This window comes from Magallana gigas, chromosome 8, assembly GCF_963853765.1.
Source record: "Magallana gigas chromosome 8, xbMagGiga1.1, whole genome shotgun sequence".
Lineage (NCBI taxonomy): Eukaryota > Metazoa > Mollusca > Bivalvia > Ostreida > Ostreidae > Magallana > Magallana gigas.
Genome location: NC_088860.1, coordinates 19,492,410 through 19,508,294, shown reverse-complemented (window position 1 = coordinate 19,508,294; position 15,885 = coordinate 19,492,410). Strand labels below are relative to the sequence as shown.

Below are 15,885 nucleotides of genomic sequence, written 5' to 3'. Positions count from 1 at the left end.
GCGTCTTTCATTATGTTTCTTTTCAGTGATCTACAAACGGATCCCTTTTTGTTGATATAATTTCAACTTAATTTGAAAAACGCTAAAACGACCACTACTGTCTGGAATAGATAAATGTACTTCAGGCTCATTTTCTTTGAACAATTGTTTAAAAATTGTTAAAAAAAGTTCAACAATTCTTTTTAAAAATACTTCTCTGTATAATTTGAGTTTGTAGCAACGATCGATTTTTATAGAATATTCCTTAAATAGATACGTTAAAATCCTTTTCTATATGATCATATTCGATCAAATATTGAAAGCATGCAATTTAATAGTGATGTTCTCCTTCGTTTTTGCTCAACCGAACAAAGTATTTCTAGAAGTATTTAAAAAAAAAAAAACCCAACAAACACAGAATTCTATGAATGATAGAAGCAAATCAGTTTACACCGAGGCCTGTATGTTTGAATTGATGAATTTTTCGATTGTTGTAGGCAAAGGGGTCCAATTCATGACAATGTGTTTTTTTTCATGATGTTTGTCACATTGGCGTAAAGAGCAAAATGTTAATTATAAAATTGTTAGTCCAACGTAAATAGTTCATACTAAATAGAAAATTCCTATAATTAATATATAAAGGTTTAGAGATTGTCTATATCAAACCTAAGCAATATGGGTAGTTTTACCCTATAACTAAAATAGTCCAATATATTTTAGTAGTGACTTTTTTTTCTAATCGTACAATTGCTGAAAAATATATAAATATAAGTGAAAAGGATATTATGAAGTAATCAGATACAGTCGGGCGTGAAGCCCTATGTTCAAATACGGTCGGGCGCGATTAAATCTATCATAAAGTCCTTCGGGCTTAATTGGATTTGATCACCGCCGCCCATACATGATCACCCCATAATACCCAAAGACTAATTCCTTGTTTTCTGATTAAAACATCAAGGGAACATTGAATAAAGCATACTTACTTAAATTACGAAATTAATTAAGAGTAATATTAAGGCCATCATTGTTCAGAAAATGTACAACTATTATAGCAATTTGACAAAAAATTGAATACGTTATGTATATCATTTTCTCTGATAAAGATATTCATTGTTGAAAAATGAATAAAATGCTAATAAATTCAATGAGGTAAGATAACGTTTTTAACTTTTTTTTCCAACTTCGACTTGCCCTAAATAAAAGAGAAAGTGGTATACTCTCAAGTGTTTTTCCCAAAATGTCCCTTGTCGAAGGCTAGTACATGCGCTATATAGAGGCTTGAATTTAAAAATGAGAGAGAGAGAGAGAGAGAGGAGAGAGAGAGATTTACATTTATACATGCCAGTTAGAGTGGAGTTCAACTTCGACACATATGATTTTATATATATATATATATATATATATATATATATATATATATATATATATATATATATATATATATATAAAGGTTTTCAGTAGACGATAACACAGTATATTTATTTAATCAATTTCTTTCAAATTAAATCCAGAGCGCTTTCGGCTTAACGATGGTCATTTCTACACAGAAATTGAGGAGTGTAATGTCAGTAAAACCATGAACAAAATTAAACGATTCACTAAAAAATTTGTCAATCATTTGACTGAAAAAGAAATGGATTATCTGCTCAACTTTGAAACAAAGAATAGTAATTTTTATGGACTTCCTAAAATTCACAAGTCAAAGGAATTGAAAGACGGGATAGAAAAAATAAATTCGAGTTATATCAAATTACCACAACCTGGAGACTTAAAACTCAGACCAATAGTTGCCGGTCTCTCTTGTCCTACACAAAGACTAAGTAACCTGATTGATATCATTCTAAAGCCACTATGTAATACAATACCCAGTTTTATCCGCGACGATATGGACTTTCTAAATAATTTACCAAAAACCGTGGAAAACAACACCACTTTAGTAAGCTTTGATGTCACTAGTCTCTATGCGAACATTCCGCACAACTTAGGGCTTGAAGCAATTTCTTTCTGGATGGACAAGCAAGGTCACCAAATTGTCCAAAGATTTCCAAAAGAGTTTATATTGGAAGGATTACAACGCATTCTTGAAAACAATCATTTCTTTTTTGACGATAATTACTATTTACAAATCAAAGGAACTGCAATGGGCACTAAAGTTGCACCAACATTTGCAACTTTGGTATAATGCTTTCTTGAGGAAAAAATGTATGCTGAAACCCATGAAATATTTGGAGATGAATTTTCAAATTACATAAAAAATCAATGGAAGCGTTACCTGGACGACTGTTTTATTTTTTGGAACAGATCACGCGACGATTTATTAAAATTTCACAAGTACTCAATGATCTGCATGAAAACATTCAATTCACAATCGAAACCAATGAGAAAGAGCTCCCCTTCTTAGACGTATTAATAATTAAGGAAAATACCAATATTTCTACCGATTTATTTTACAAGAAAACAGACAGTCACCAGTACCTTCTTTTTAATTCATGTCATCCTGCTCATACGAAACGCAACATTCCATTTAATATGGCCAGAAGGATTTGCACAATAGTTTCAGATGAAGAAAGAAGAAAGAAAAGATTGGAGGAACTCAAAACATTTCTTTGTAGACAAAAATACCCCAACGGTCTTGTGGCTGAAGCCATACGAAATGCAAAACAAGAACCAATTTCAGAACTACGAAAATTCAACAGGGAGAAAACACCCGGAAACAGTTCCACAGAGATCCCGTTTGTTGTAACCTACAATCCTAGGAATCATAATATTTTCAATACCACGAGGCATTGTTTACCGGTTTTACATCATTCCAAAATTTTAAAGGATATTATAAAGGAAAAAAAATCTTATCTACAGCGGAAGACAGCCCCCTAACCTTAAAAAACTTCTTATAAAAGCCAAATTTACTTCCACAAAAGAAATTTTTCGGGTTTCTAAATGCGAGGATTCTCGATGTGGGACTTGCGCCTATATTCAGACAGGACAAACAATTTCATTCAAAAACGGTACGGTTTTCAAAGTCAACTCTAATATGAACTGCAAATCCAAAAACATCATTTATTGCATGACCTGCGATGGATGCGGAGAAAATTACATTGGCCAAACAGGGACCAAATTAGCCAACCGTGTGAGGGTACATTAGCAGCAGATAAGGGATCCTTCGGTTCGTAACACTCCGTGTAGTGAACATTTTGATGTGTGCAGGAGAGGCCGATTTGAAATGTTTCCATTTTACAAAGTACGCGAGGAAAGTGATCAGCAAACGACTTGCAAAAGAATAATATTTCAAAAATAAATTTAAACCTAAACTTAGTCGATAATTGCATTATTTATTCTGCATTGACTTTATTCAGCTTTCATTTTATTAACCTCTTATCTTAAAACAATATCATTTGTACATATTTTATTACGTTTACATGTGTTTGTAAAAAATATTTGCCGTTATCTCCAAATATTGTTTACACTGTTCGTGACGTTGTCTACTTTATGACGTCATAATAACGACGTCAACGTTTGTTATTTCTGTTACAATTTGAATTCCACTGAAGACCCGATCAGGCGAAAGCGCTCTGGATTAAATTTGAAAGAAATGGATTATTGTGTTATCGTCTACTGAAAACCTTTTTCTATATCTTTACCTATACCAAGGACCTATTCGTTTATATATATATATATATATATATATATATATATATATATATATATATATATATATATATATATATATATATATATATGATCCTCATACGGAGGGTATTACATATGTGGATCATATGTCACAAAATGCCTATGAAGTATTGATATCCATGAAGAGCAGACAGCCGATCGATGACCGAAATCTTTTCCAGTGACTTAAATGTAGCATGCTTGACAGCTATTGTGAATGAAAATACTTATGTGAACACGTTTCCTATTTCTGTTGTCTATCAAAATACTGCGCAAGGAATATTATTTTTTTTTACGAAGAGATCGACGATTTTTATAAAATTCAGTCGCGAATTAACTTCCAAAGCATGGCACATTAACCCCCTCAGTGCACCTTATTGTATATGAAATGCCTGATTTTGCAATTCATAATATTTGATTTATCCATAGAATGCAAGCCAAGGAATACAAAGAATGAAAAGAGGCTATACAGCTAGGTTTCCAATGTTTGAAATAAGAACTTTTTATGATGCTGGCACTGATTAAAACTCCAGTTTCTTTATTAAGATATACGCTATTAATTCAGGAAAGCTATAATTACGATAACCAAACCTTTGGGGCACTTTTCAACATAAACATGGGTGAGGCACCGGTGCACATTTATTTTTAGTGAAAGACAGTGAGAATCAAATAAGAGTGGTTTGATTTCAAACAATTGTTTTTTGAGATTGTCCACAGTCGACCATTGGTCGGTTTTCGGCCTCTTCTATCAATATTGCAAATCAGATTCAAATATCAAGGTTGTTCTGGACAAGATTTTTGAAAACTGCATCATTTTCTACGTATCCAATACATAATGACCGTGGAACACGAGAAAAAGGGGACCATTGTCACTATTATCACGTCATTATGGACACACATATTTACCACAGTAAAGATAGTAACTATATGAATCATTTACTTAAGCATCTTAAGAATATTAGAAGAAGGTCCATGACTGTCCACGTAAATTTGTCATATGCTACTCATCAACTGATTTTTTTTTAACACAGTTTATCGTTTCACAGACCTCTACATGTTGTTTTATTGACAAATTTCGGGAAAAGTAGAGATTAACTTTTTAAATGAACTAATATCATGACAGTGGTTATGATAAATCTAATCGTTGTAAAAAACAAAAACAAAACCAGAACAATCCTTTGAATATATCATTATGGAATAATTTTAACATATATAGAAAGTCAACGCTTAATTAACTTAACATAATTTTGCGCAGACTGAGGATATGTTTCTTAATGGTTTTAAAACATAAATTAGTGAATGTGTAACTGAGGTAAAAACTAGCAAATTCACATTTATACCGTAATATATACTCTATAAACATCAATGAATTAGGGAATAGCACAATTAATATTATCGCATCATTAGATCGTAATCCCCCTTTCAATAAATATTTTTAAAAATCCTTAATTTTTCTCATTGGTTTTTTTTTTTCGATCAACAAAAAAATTGGTCTTCATGATTATCTGTTTTATGCTTGTGCAAAGCAATGACGAAATTATTCCTTGTTATATGGTGTCATTACACACACTTACTATTAAAAAACATTCTGAATGCTATTCTTTCATCTGTTGGTGTACTAGATTTTCAACTAGAAAAGGTCAGTGTACTAGATTTATCCTGCGCATGCACTACTCTATAAAAACATCTCTCAGCTGTTTTTTGAAGCCTTGTGAAAACGAGTGTAGCATTCAGAGATAAGGTAGGTAAAATGTACGTCGATTCCTCGAGAACCTGCGTAATGTAATCTGCATGCTTTTTAATCTGTAGTTTACCTTTGTGATTATCTTTTGTACGGTAGCCTTTTTTGGGTCAGAAAAACTGATAATATCTTATATGCTATCTTTTTGAGTTTCCCTGTACTATGTACAGAAGCCATTTTGGATAAAAAAATATATAACTGTATATCTGCTTTGCTGTTGAGGGCTTTTCTCAATCGGGAAATTGCTCGTCCTTTTCCGTCAAGTTGATTGTATACATGAAATTGCCACACAATATATACATAGTATACGTACAGTTATCGTTGACTCATGAATAGTATAAGACACCTTCGTCACTGAATGATGTCCTAAGTGATACCATATCAATTTCACTGATATTAGATAAAAATGTTGTACAATTTATTGTTTTTACTGGTTTTAGTCATTTTAAAAAGAAAACGTTTTCTCAATTTTCATTAGTAGAAAATTTTCATAAATTCAGTATTTTCTCATAAAATTGTGCTTAATTTGTATTAGATGACAATGAAGTTAACGTTATTAATTTTACCAAACATTAACATGACTCAGGGTAAAACTCTTCTCTTACACTACCGAATAATTTGTCTTTTTTATACTGAAACAAAAGAAATCAGATACAAGAGGAAGTGGAATTAGATATGTGAACTATAACAAGTAAGGGATAGTGTTTTACATTCTACGACACTATAACTAAACATTGCAAATTTTAAAGTTAAATGTTTGATAGAAATTGTTATATAGAGAAATTCTTACACGATTTGAATCGTATTTACTGCTTGCTACGTCATTTTTTTTTCTTCAAAATAATATATTTCCAAATAGAACTTAAAATTAAAATCATGGCATCAGTTAATTCTGAAATACACAAGGTTGAATAATGGCCTTTATCCATTTTATAGAGTTTCTGTGATTTCTAATCGTTTTTGTTAATTAAGTTTAGAAACCTTTGGTTTTAAAAATATTAGATGTAACACATCTTGTCATGAATTTGACTAACTATGTGTTGTTCCAACAAAAAAACCAGCTGAATTGTGTAATTTGCAAAAAAGAGCATGATCATTTCATGACTTCTAAGTCAAGTTTCAAAAGTACATAATTATGATCAAACGAAATTTCAAAGAATGTTCAATTAATTAAATTTGCTAACAAATGTATCTTATAAAACCTAGTTGTTTTTATGGTCGGATTTTAAACACTACCTTCTCATAGCTTACGTCACATTAATCACCATTGCATGCATCAAAATGTGTTTGCAAACCAATATGTATTTGTATCAAGCTAAATCTCTTCTATACAAATGCATGTTTTTCTTAATAAAAAGGATTGTTTCTATAATAGAATAACACACACAGAAAAAGGAATAAAAGATTCAATCATGTTGACGTTGTCCATGAACACCCAGACCATTTTGGCGGGAATGAGCATTGGTCTTTTTGTGTACTACGTCATCAAACGGATGCGGTATCGTCTGCCACCTGGACCATGGTGTATCCCACTAGTTGGACACTATAAAAGTAAATAATTTCATTCCACATATAGAGATACATGTAGCAGGTTTGTCTTGATAAAACATAGCATAACGCTACTAGTAACTATTTTAAAAGTTCTTTATAAAATTAAGCACGTTCTAATCTTATATAATAGACACGTTAAGAACATAACACTATCTTTCCTGTTTTTTAGTTTATTCATCGCCTGAGATTCACGTAAAAATCGCAAAGCTTGCAAAGGAATACGGTCCTATAGTCCGGCTGTCTGTTGGTGTGTTTCAATGATTTCAAACATTCAAACATATACACAATCCCAAGCACACACGTAAGTTAACTCACTTAAAGAAAAATGTAAAAAAAAATAAATTACAAATGCATATTTCATTTATATTGAATATGTCCTCAAACCTGGGTTGTTCTTAATGACATCAACTCTGTGCTGGAATCAATGGTAAAGAGAAAAGCTGATTTCGCTGGAAGACCACATTTTGCATCAGGCACGTGACAGCTGTTCATGCAATGAAAAATGAGTTTTTTTAATGAATGGTTTTCTTTTACAGTAATCAATACATTAAAGATTCAACACTGTGCCGGATAATTATGCCAGTGCCAAGGTGGCATTTTTGCACCCGTCTAAGCTGCATTCAAATAATTCAAATATGCCATATGATATACCATATCACAGACATTAGGATTTGTAGAAAATCCTATAGGATTGTCAATATTTCCTGTAGGAGAGTCATTTCTCCTATGGGAATTATTATTACCTATGGGATATTAGTTTTTAAAGGTAAATATTTCACCTGTCAGGTAAAACACACTAAAAACAAAAGTGGTTATATACTCTCTAGACAATGGTCTATCATTTGGTATATATAGATTTCCCGAAACTGCATCTTAAGCGGGTGCAAAAATGCCACCTTGGCATTGGCATAATTATCCAGCACAGTGTTATTAGCTTTGACTTTAAAAAATATCCTTTGTAACTTACGAATACCATTTATACGACACATATGTATGCACGTTGGGTAATTTGAAAAAAAAAGCAGAGGAAAACTTGTCTTGCCGAGAAACTTTAATTTTGATTATTAATTTATACACTTTAATCTCTCATATATAATGCATTTTATTAATCTCTTGATATATTTTTTTTAGATAATTTAAAATCATATATAATAATTTAAAGATAATCACAACAATCATTTCATGTTTTTGTAAAAATATTAGAAAAGCAAAATTGTCAGAAAAAAGCAGTATTGTGCTAAAATTTATTATCATTTTTATTTGCTTAGAGCGAAGGTAAATAGCATAAAACAAATATCAAAACTGTCGTTTCAGGTGGCGTGTTTTCAGAAGGAGGAAAGGATATAGCCTTGGCTAATTATTCAGCTTCCCGGAAACACCATAGGAAAATAGCCGGAAAGGCCCTTAAGTCAGTTGCAAAGGTACTTTTTTCATACAATGAATATTGAATTGACTTGAAAATGATAACGAATTTTGGTTTTATTAATAATAACAATTAATTACTATAATCTATTTCTAGGCATTATCTTCAAGGGGATTTATTGGAAGACATGATTCAAGAAAATATGAATAAATTTTTGGACAAAATGTCTGAAGAGAAAGGACCATTCGTTTTCAACGAATATGTGGATCTGATGGTTTTTCATCAACTGTACACAATATGTTTTGGAGAAAAGTAAGACTCCTGAATCCTTTTCCGTCCATAAACAAAACTTTCAAATCATACTTTTGGCGAGAAACTATTATATTCAAACTCTGATTACTGTGACTGTATCCCAAAACCTTCAAATTTTACCCCCCCCCCCTTAAAAAAAATGAAAGGTCTTTTTTGATATTTCAACACGTGCGAGATGATTTCCGTAAACTTTTAATGAATTTTACATGATAAGTAATAGTGGGGAATTAGTTTTAAAAAAATACTTTTATTTGCGACAAATCAACCCGAGATATAAAAAAAAATGTGAGTAAGGTGGTGGACACGCTTTGGCGGATCTAAGTCAGTAAAAGTTTGCATCAAAATATACATTATATACGATTTACTGAGAAATTAAGATACATGTATGACGGATGTTGAATAAATGTAATGAGCCAATTCGTTTCTTCAATGTACGCTTTTAGATTTAGTAGAAAGATCTTCTCAGGACGGGATAACGCAGAAGGTTTAAAGTATACCAATAAACATGCATGCACTCGTGTATTTAGATTTCATTTATTTTTGTTAAAAATTGTAAACTAAGAACAGTTTGTGTTGACAACTCTACGTCTGTATGAATAAATCATGCAAGAATAAAAACGGAGAAGTTGTATCTGGGAAGGAAGGAATTATTTTCAGTTTTGATTTTTATCCCAATCCATCCTCTTAATATCAAGCCATCTGATTTTAAATTCTAATTTTAAAAAATAGGCTAGAAGAGTTTTTAAAAAGGACGCAGTATATCCGAAAGTTAACAAAATAATTTGTTTCAACATAAAAATTGAATTAGTATGTAAATTGATATTCTTCGCGCTTGCTCGAAATATCATCTAGTATTAAAAAAGTGAATAGAATTCACTTCCATTTGCTATAAATGAAAATATATTCATATGTCCGATTGCACGAAAATCTGCATTGAGATTTCACTATCAATTACAGAAGTAAACAGTGACTTTGTAGACAGAATGCTTATCGCCAAACAGGAAGCGAAGGATGAGGGCGATGAGGCGGCCCTGGAGATCTTGTATGATACGCACCTGGTCCAGACAATTTCTGATGTTTTCTTTGGTTCGTTGTTTTAGTATTTTTTACTCTATATATAAAAAGATATTTTTTTAAGAAAATATTCCAACCATTTCGTCAGGTTTGTTGGACAGGTAAAAGATAAATAGTGATTTAGGAAATTGTGGTCCGAGAGAAGAAGGGTTAGAATAGGCATTTTGGTATAAAATTTTCTGTAAGTTTGAATGACAGTAAAATAATGTTTTGGAAAGAAAGCAACATCTCTGCAAACAACAGGTTTTGAACTTAATTTAAGCATAGTTTGCACAACATAATGATCCGCTTCTGAATTGAAATATCTTTACTCGTCTTTTATTAGTCTTTAAATATTCATATATACAATACATGAACTACTATTTTATTGTGTCTTAGTTTGCTTCTATCATAAAAAAATTAACACCATTTGGCTATGTTTAAATTTTACTGAAAAATATACAATGTATATGTATTACATGAACATTGGAATAATTATTTTCTTTTTTCTATAGCGGGGTAGATACAACTCGTTTCACAATGGACTGGTTCGTTTATTTCATGACACGATTTCCAGAATTCCAAGCAAAATGTCAGAAGGAAATTGACAGAGTTGTTGGTAATTAATCCATATTAAATATACCCAGTGTAAAAGATTGAATGGGTGTCTTGATTACATTTCAGTGATAATAATAACTTTATTAACAATTTTCAAGATATTGTATAAATTATATATCATGACATGTGGTGATAACGAACAGTGTTAAAAATCAAAAGTCCAAAAGAAAAAATACAAAACAGGAGCAGAGAGCACAGACCTCTAAAAAGAATTAGAGGTAGGATAAAGTGCCATGGAGAAGTGAGCATCCTCCGCTGACCAGTCACACCTGCCGTTTGTTTTTTGTCGTAATCGGGAAAAACGGAAAAGTCCGTAGGCAAATAGGTGATTAATTATGGTCTAACAATAAGTATGAAAAATCAGCAAACGACCTAGTGAAAGATTATATTCGATGACAAGGTCGTTGTATCGACCACAGAACGTACGAAAAGATGACTTCATTCGAGACTGCTGATAGTGGTCCTGTTTTATCAACGTGTTTGTCAGAAGCTTGCCCCGCCGTACACACTGTTCGTGATTAATTATGGTCTAACAATAAGTATGAAAAATCAGCAAACGACCTAGTGAAAGATTATATTCGATGACAAGGTCGTTGTATCGACCACAGAACGTACGAAAAGATGACTTCATTCGAGACTGCTGATAGTGGTCCTGTTTTATCAACGTGTTTGTCAGTAGCTTGCCCCGCCGTACAAACTGTTCGTATAAAGTATGCCCTTGCGTATCAAATTAACTGAGAGGCAAAAACTCAATTTCTTGTAATTTTTTTGAAGAATAGATCTAGAAGACTGGATATTTTTCAGCATTTTTGTTACTCTTTCTTATGAAACTAACTCTCTGCTTTCCTTGTGTGACTATCTTGTGAATAAAGTGACTCAGCAAATTACGATTTAGAAATCGTCCAACTTTAGTTTGTAAAGAAAAAATCAAACCAAGAGAAACAGGTCTTAAGCTTTGTTAGCGGATTTTAGTACCATTATGCTAAAGAAAAATATAAATTACATTTGGAATCATTTACAGGTCCCCATCAGCCCTCGATGAAGGATAGAAGCAAACTGGATGTTTGATCAAATGTTCTTGGTCTCGGGGTCCCACACATGACAATCTGTGATTCACAAATTGGTGAGAATAAATTAACCTGTCACATTGAAATTCTATTATTTAATTTACTTTCTTTATTCAATTAATAAAAACCTGAAAACATTTTGATCAATTATGCTAGCTTACCTGTTTCTTCATGATCAACATTTGAATATTTTGAAATCAGGAATCTTCAGAAAAGAGGAAACTTTTTCTCTTATAATGGGCGTTTCATATGAAAGCTTTAAACCTTATCACAATATTTTGAGAATTTGGAACACGGTTTAAAATATTTCATCTACTGATTCAGGGGGATACGATGTACCAAAAGGCACTACTGTATTAATTAACTTCTGGGCACTTGGAAGGACCCAGAACAATTTGACCCACATCGCTTTCTTGATGAAAATGGTAAAATGAAACTTATAAAACCGGAAAGTTGGCTTCCATTCTCAGCCGGACGCCGAGTTTGTTTGGGAGAAACGTTGACCAAACCAGAGATCCTACTGATGTGTGCCAATCTTGTACAGCGATTTGAAATAAGTCTCCCAGAGGGCGTGAAGCCCAATTTAGAGCATTATATGCAGGGATTTGGTGTAGAGCTTCCGTCCGATTACAAAATCGTGGTGAAAGAGAGAAGTAGAGATTAAAGAATAATGGCGCCTGCGATCTTTTTTGTATTACAGACACCCCTAACACAACTGACTATTTAATATACAATCTACTACACTTGCATTTAACCCACATGACTTACATTACCTGTGTAGGGAATTAAAATCATTGTTTAAACTACGAGGCAATTATAGTTGTCAAATCGTTATAGAAAAGTATTTAGATTGATTGCGAAATATGCAGCAGTAGTATTATCATATTTGTTATATCTAAATGTTGTTTTGTTATCATTTTGTGGAACCAAATATGGAATGTTTTTGAACAATTACGTGTCAAATACATGCCGTTACAACGCATATCAGAATTTCTGAAAGTTATTTTTTTCAAATTTTCTATTCTTTCCTATATAATACAATGTAGTTTGTTGGGTTTAAGTATAAATTGTTAACAAAAACATGTTTTCTATTGTTATTTTTCTCGTTTTTTAACACATTGGAGTTAGGACTGTATGTAAACAGTGTCTGTTTGGGAGGGTAACAGTTGAAATTGACACCCCGAGGAAACCATTGTCAACCGATGCGAAGCAGAGGTTGACAATAGTTTTTGAGGGGTGTCAATTTCAACTGTTATCCTCCCAAAGAGGCACTATTTATTTTATAATACTGAATGTCTTAATTTTAGAGATTTTTTACTGCTTTTATATAGAAATGACGTGAATTCTACGGCGAACCGTACGCGCATGTAACAATTCCTTGTGTTACCCGTTGCTAAGTGTGTTGCTAACGCCGAGGGTAATAAAACTGATTATCAACTGCCTCTAAACCAATCAGATTTCAGTATTAAACATGAAAGTATAATAAAACGAAATGGTAGTTATCTTACTTGTAAATCAAATGTAAAATAATTCATATCGAACACAACAACTCTACAATTTACACATAAATATTTAGAGACTGTCCATATAAAAGCCAAGCGATTTCAATGGTTTTACCCTATAACAAAAATTTCTAACCAATTATATCTGATGAACATGTATTCCTGCTATCTGAGGATTTTAACATGCCTGTATTTATGCAACTTCTACCTTGGTTTTGATATATATATATATATATATATATATATATATATATATATATATATATATATATATATATATATATATATATATATATATATGTACACACTCCTCAAAGCCTACATCATGATAGGAATACCATCATTCAGCAATTAAAAAATTCCTGTATTTTTCAACTCATTTAAGGCAGATCCCACCAAACCTTTCCTCATGGAAAATGTAGATGTTTTTAGTAATGCAGATGTACATGAAGTTGATAAATGGCTAAATCAAAAGAAAAGCGAGTTCTCTTTTGGAAAAATGCAATTTGAAAGAAAAAAACTGCCGGTGACAAAATGTTCTCTTTTTTTAATACTGTTCCAGGTAACTAATCAAGTTGAAGATTCCGATGTTTTTTAAATGGTCTGAAAATTATTTAAGTGTGGAACAACTTTTTCAATATCTTATTTTTATATTATATGTGATTTTACATGGATAATTCATGTCACAAACTTCCGTTAATTTCGATTAAGTTAACCGAGCACGTATCAAGGACGTTTTGGTTATTTTGGGTACAAACTATTGTCAGACGATAGAGATACATATGTAAGTAAATAGATCAGTTATTTACAACCTAAAATTCGCCAGAGTTCGGTGGGCCAAGTAAATAATCCTCAATTCTAAATAAATGTTGTTTGAATCGACCCCCTATAAATCTGAGACGGCGAGTGTCGTCCCTTAACATTTTTGATTTGAATAATTATGTGTTAAATGCTGTTAGTTACAATACACTTTAGAATTATATTTTAACTTATCACCGTAGTTTGTTTTCGGATACAGTAATACATGTATTTATGAATTGTATAAAAAAAAAAATCTGCTGTTACTTTTCCCGATTTTCATCGAATTGGAATTTAGAAATCGGCTGAAATGGTAGTTTATTTTACATGCAAATCAAATGTAAATAATTCATAGCAAATCCAACACTTCCCATATCTCTAACTACTACAATGTACTAGATTTTTGAGACTGTATCTTCTCTCAAATGGTAATGCAATCAATCATGCTCTTCGAAGACATACAGTTTTGAGAACCAAGAAAATCCGTGAAAATATTTCTCTCCACCTATCATATGTTCTTAAATCTCTGCATATGTAATTGGTGATTATAAAGAGAATCTACGTCACTCAAAAGTTAACTTCAGTTGCATTCGATTACTAGTATTTTGGTAAGTATCAGGGAAGTTCCGGTTAATTTGGGTACCAAAGTAAAGTTAGACTTTAAGGATAAGTAGATAGACCAAAACACGGTTGCATTTGTACGTGTAGTTATAGATACCTAAAAATCCAATATTTAAATTGTTGTTTATAATATCAAATATGATTTTAAGTGTTTTAAAAAACGGACCTAAACAAATGATATTAATAAATTTTATGTATGAAATGGTTTACTTGTGTATTTTGATTGAATCACTAAAACTTGAATGTTAGAAGTCTAATAAAAAGCGAACTACAAAGGAAGGAAGCCTTTATTAAACTAACACAAATTTGTCTATATGTATAAACAATACATTGATATTGAATTTCGATATCGTATTTCAGATTTCGAATATCGATTTAGCCTTCTGGGGCTCGTTTCATGGAGCTAAAATTTTTGACCTAACTTTAGTCTAGTCCGAGGACTTACACCGAAGCTTAGTCGGGCGTATTTTGCATTTCATAAAGCGGCGTAACTAGAGGCGTAAACTTTAGACTATAGCTTTAACATAAGTCCTTGACAACGCAGCTCTGCACATGCATAAAATTGTTTCTATTACTTTTGATATGTACAGGTGAATGTAGCATGTGAAAATAAGAACAATTTTATAGGAACTGGCAATTGTAATAATTTTTATTTAAAAATATTTAAGATTTGATAAACTCTTGTTTCACACAAAGGTTATAATTTTTAAATAATATTCCTTTTTCTTCAAAAATTTACCGGACAAAAAATATAATATCGAAATTAAATTATAAAAATAGATAAAACATTAAACGGAAAACCAAAAAATGGTGAAGTGTATATGATTTTCTGGAACACTAGCGCAAAGAGTGTTATTAAGTGTCAAAAAATGTTTCATCCACATACTAGTAATACATGTATAAACGTTTAATTTAAAGCGGACTTACTCGGTATTATTTTGGTTGAAGTACACGACTTGTGTAATGTGCTCAATAGAATAATCAATATAGCATTTTAAGTATTAGGTAGTCCAGAATATATGTTATTTTATTACTTTTATCATATTGAAAATTTTGAATTTACTTGGTCGGTGTAAATTTACAAGTTGTCATACTGATGTTTACATCCAATTTTCTGACCTTTGTCGCTCTTTGTCATTGAGCATTTCAATTAAAATAAATTTTAGGGGTAATAAAACAAAATTAATGTTTCTTTGTTTTCAATCATTTCGCGATGTTTTGTAATTTAGCGCGATATAATGTATTCTATGCATGTACATGTATTATGATGTTACACTTTCTGTATCCAGTATTTAGAAAGTATTTATCAATTCAGTTTGAATTGCAGACTTGTCTAAACTCTAATGTGTCATCATTCTAGTAGTTAAAAACCATGTATCAATAACGTCATAATCTTCACTTTAAAAAGAGATTCACAAATTACGTTTATGATTGTGCATTAGTAGCAGTGAGTTTAATCGGCTTCGATTTTCAGTATTATTTGCATTCAATATTAATGCATCTACAGGTACATACATCGTAGGTTATAAAGATATACTGTCCATATATCAATTACAAAAACGTTAGCTATTTTGGGGGTTGGAGTAGGAATGAAAATAAGGAATTCGAAATTAA

At 31.6% G+C, this 15,885-nt stretch overlaps 1 pseudogene; it reads left to right on the top strand.

Moving 5' to 3' along the window:
- The first annotated feature begins 6,158 nt into the window (after positions 1-6,158).
- On the top strand, positions 6,159-12,478 carry LOC117690420 (steroid 17-alpha-hydroxylase/17,20 lyase-like; annotated as a pseudogene).
- The last annotated feature ends 3,407 nt before the right edge of the window (positions 12,479-15,885 follow it).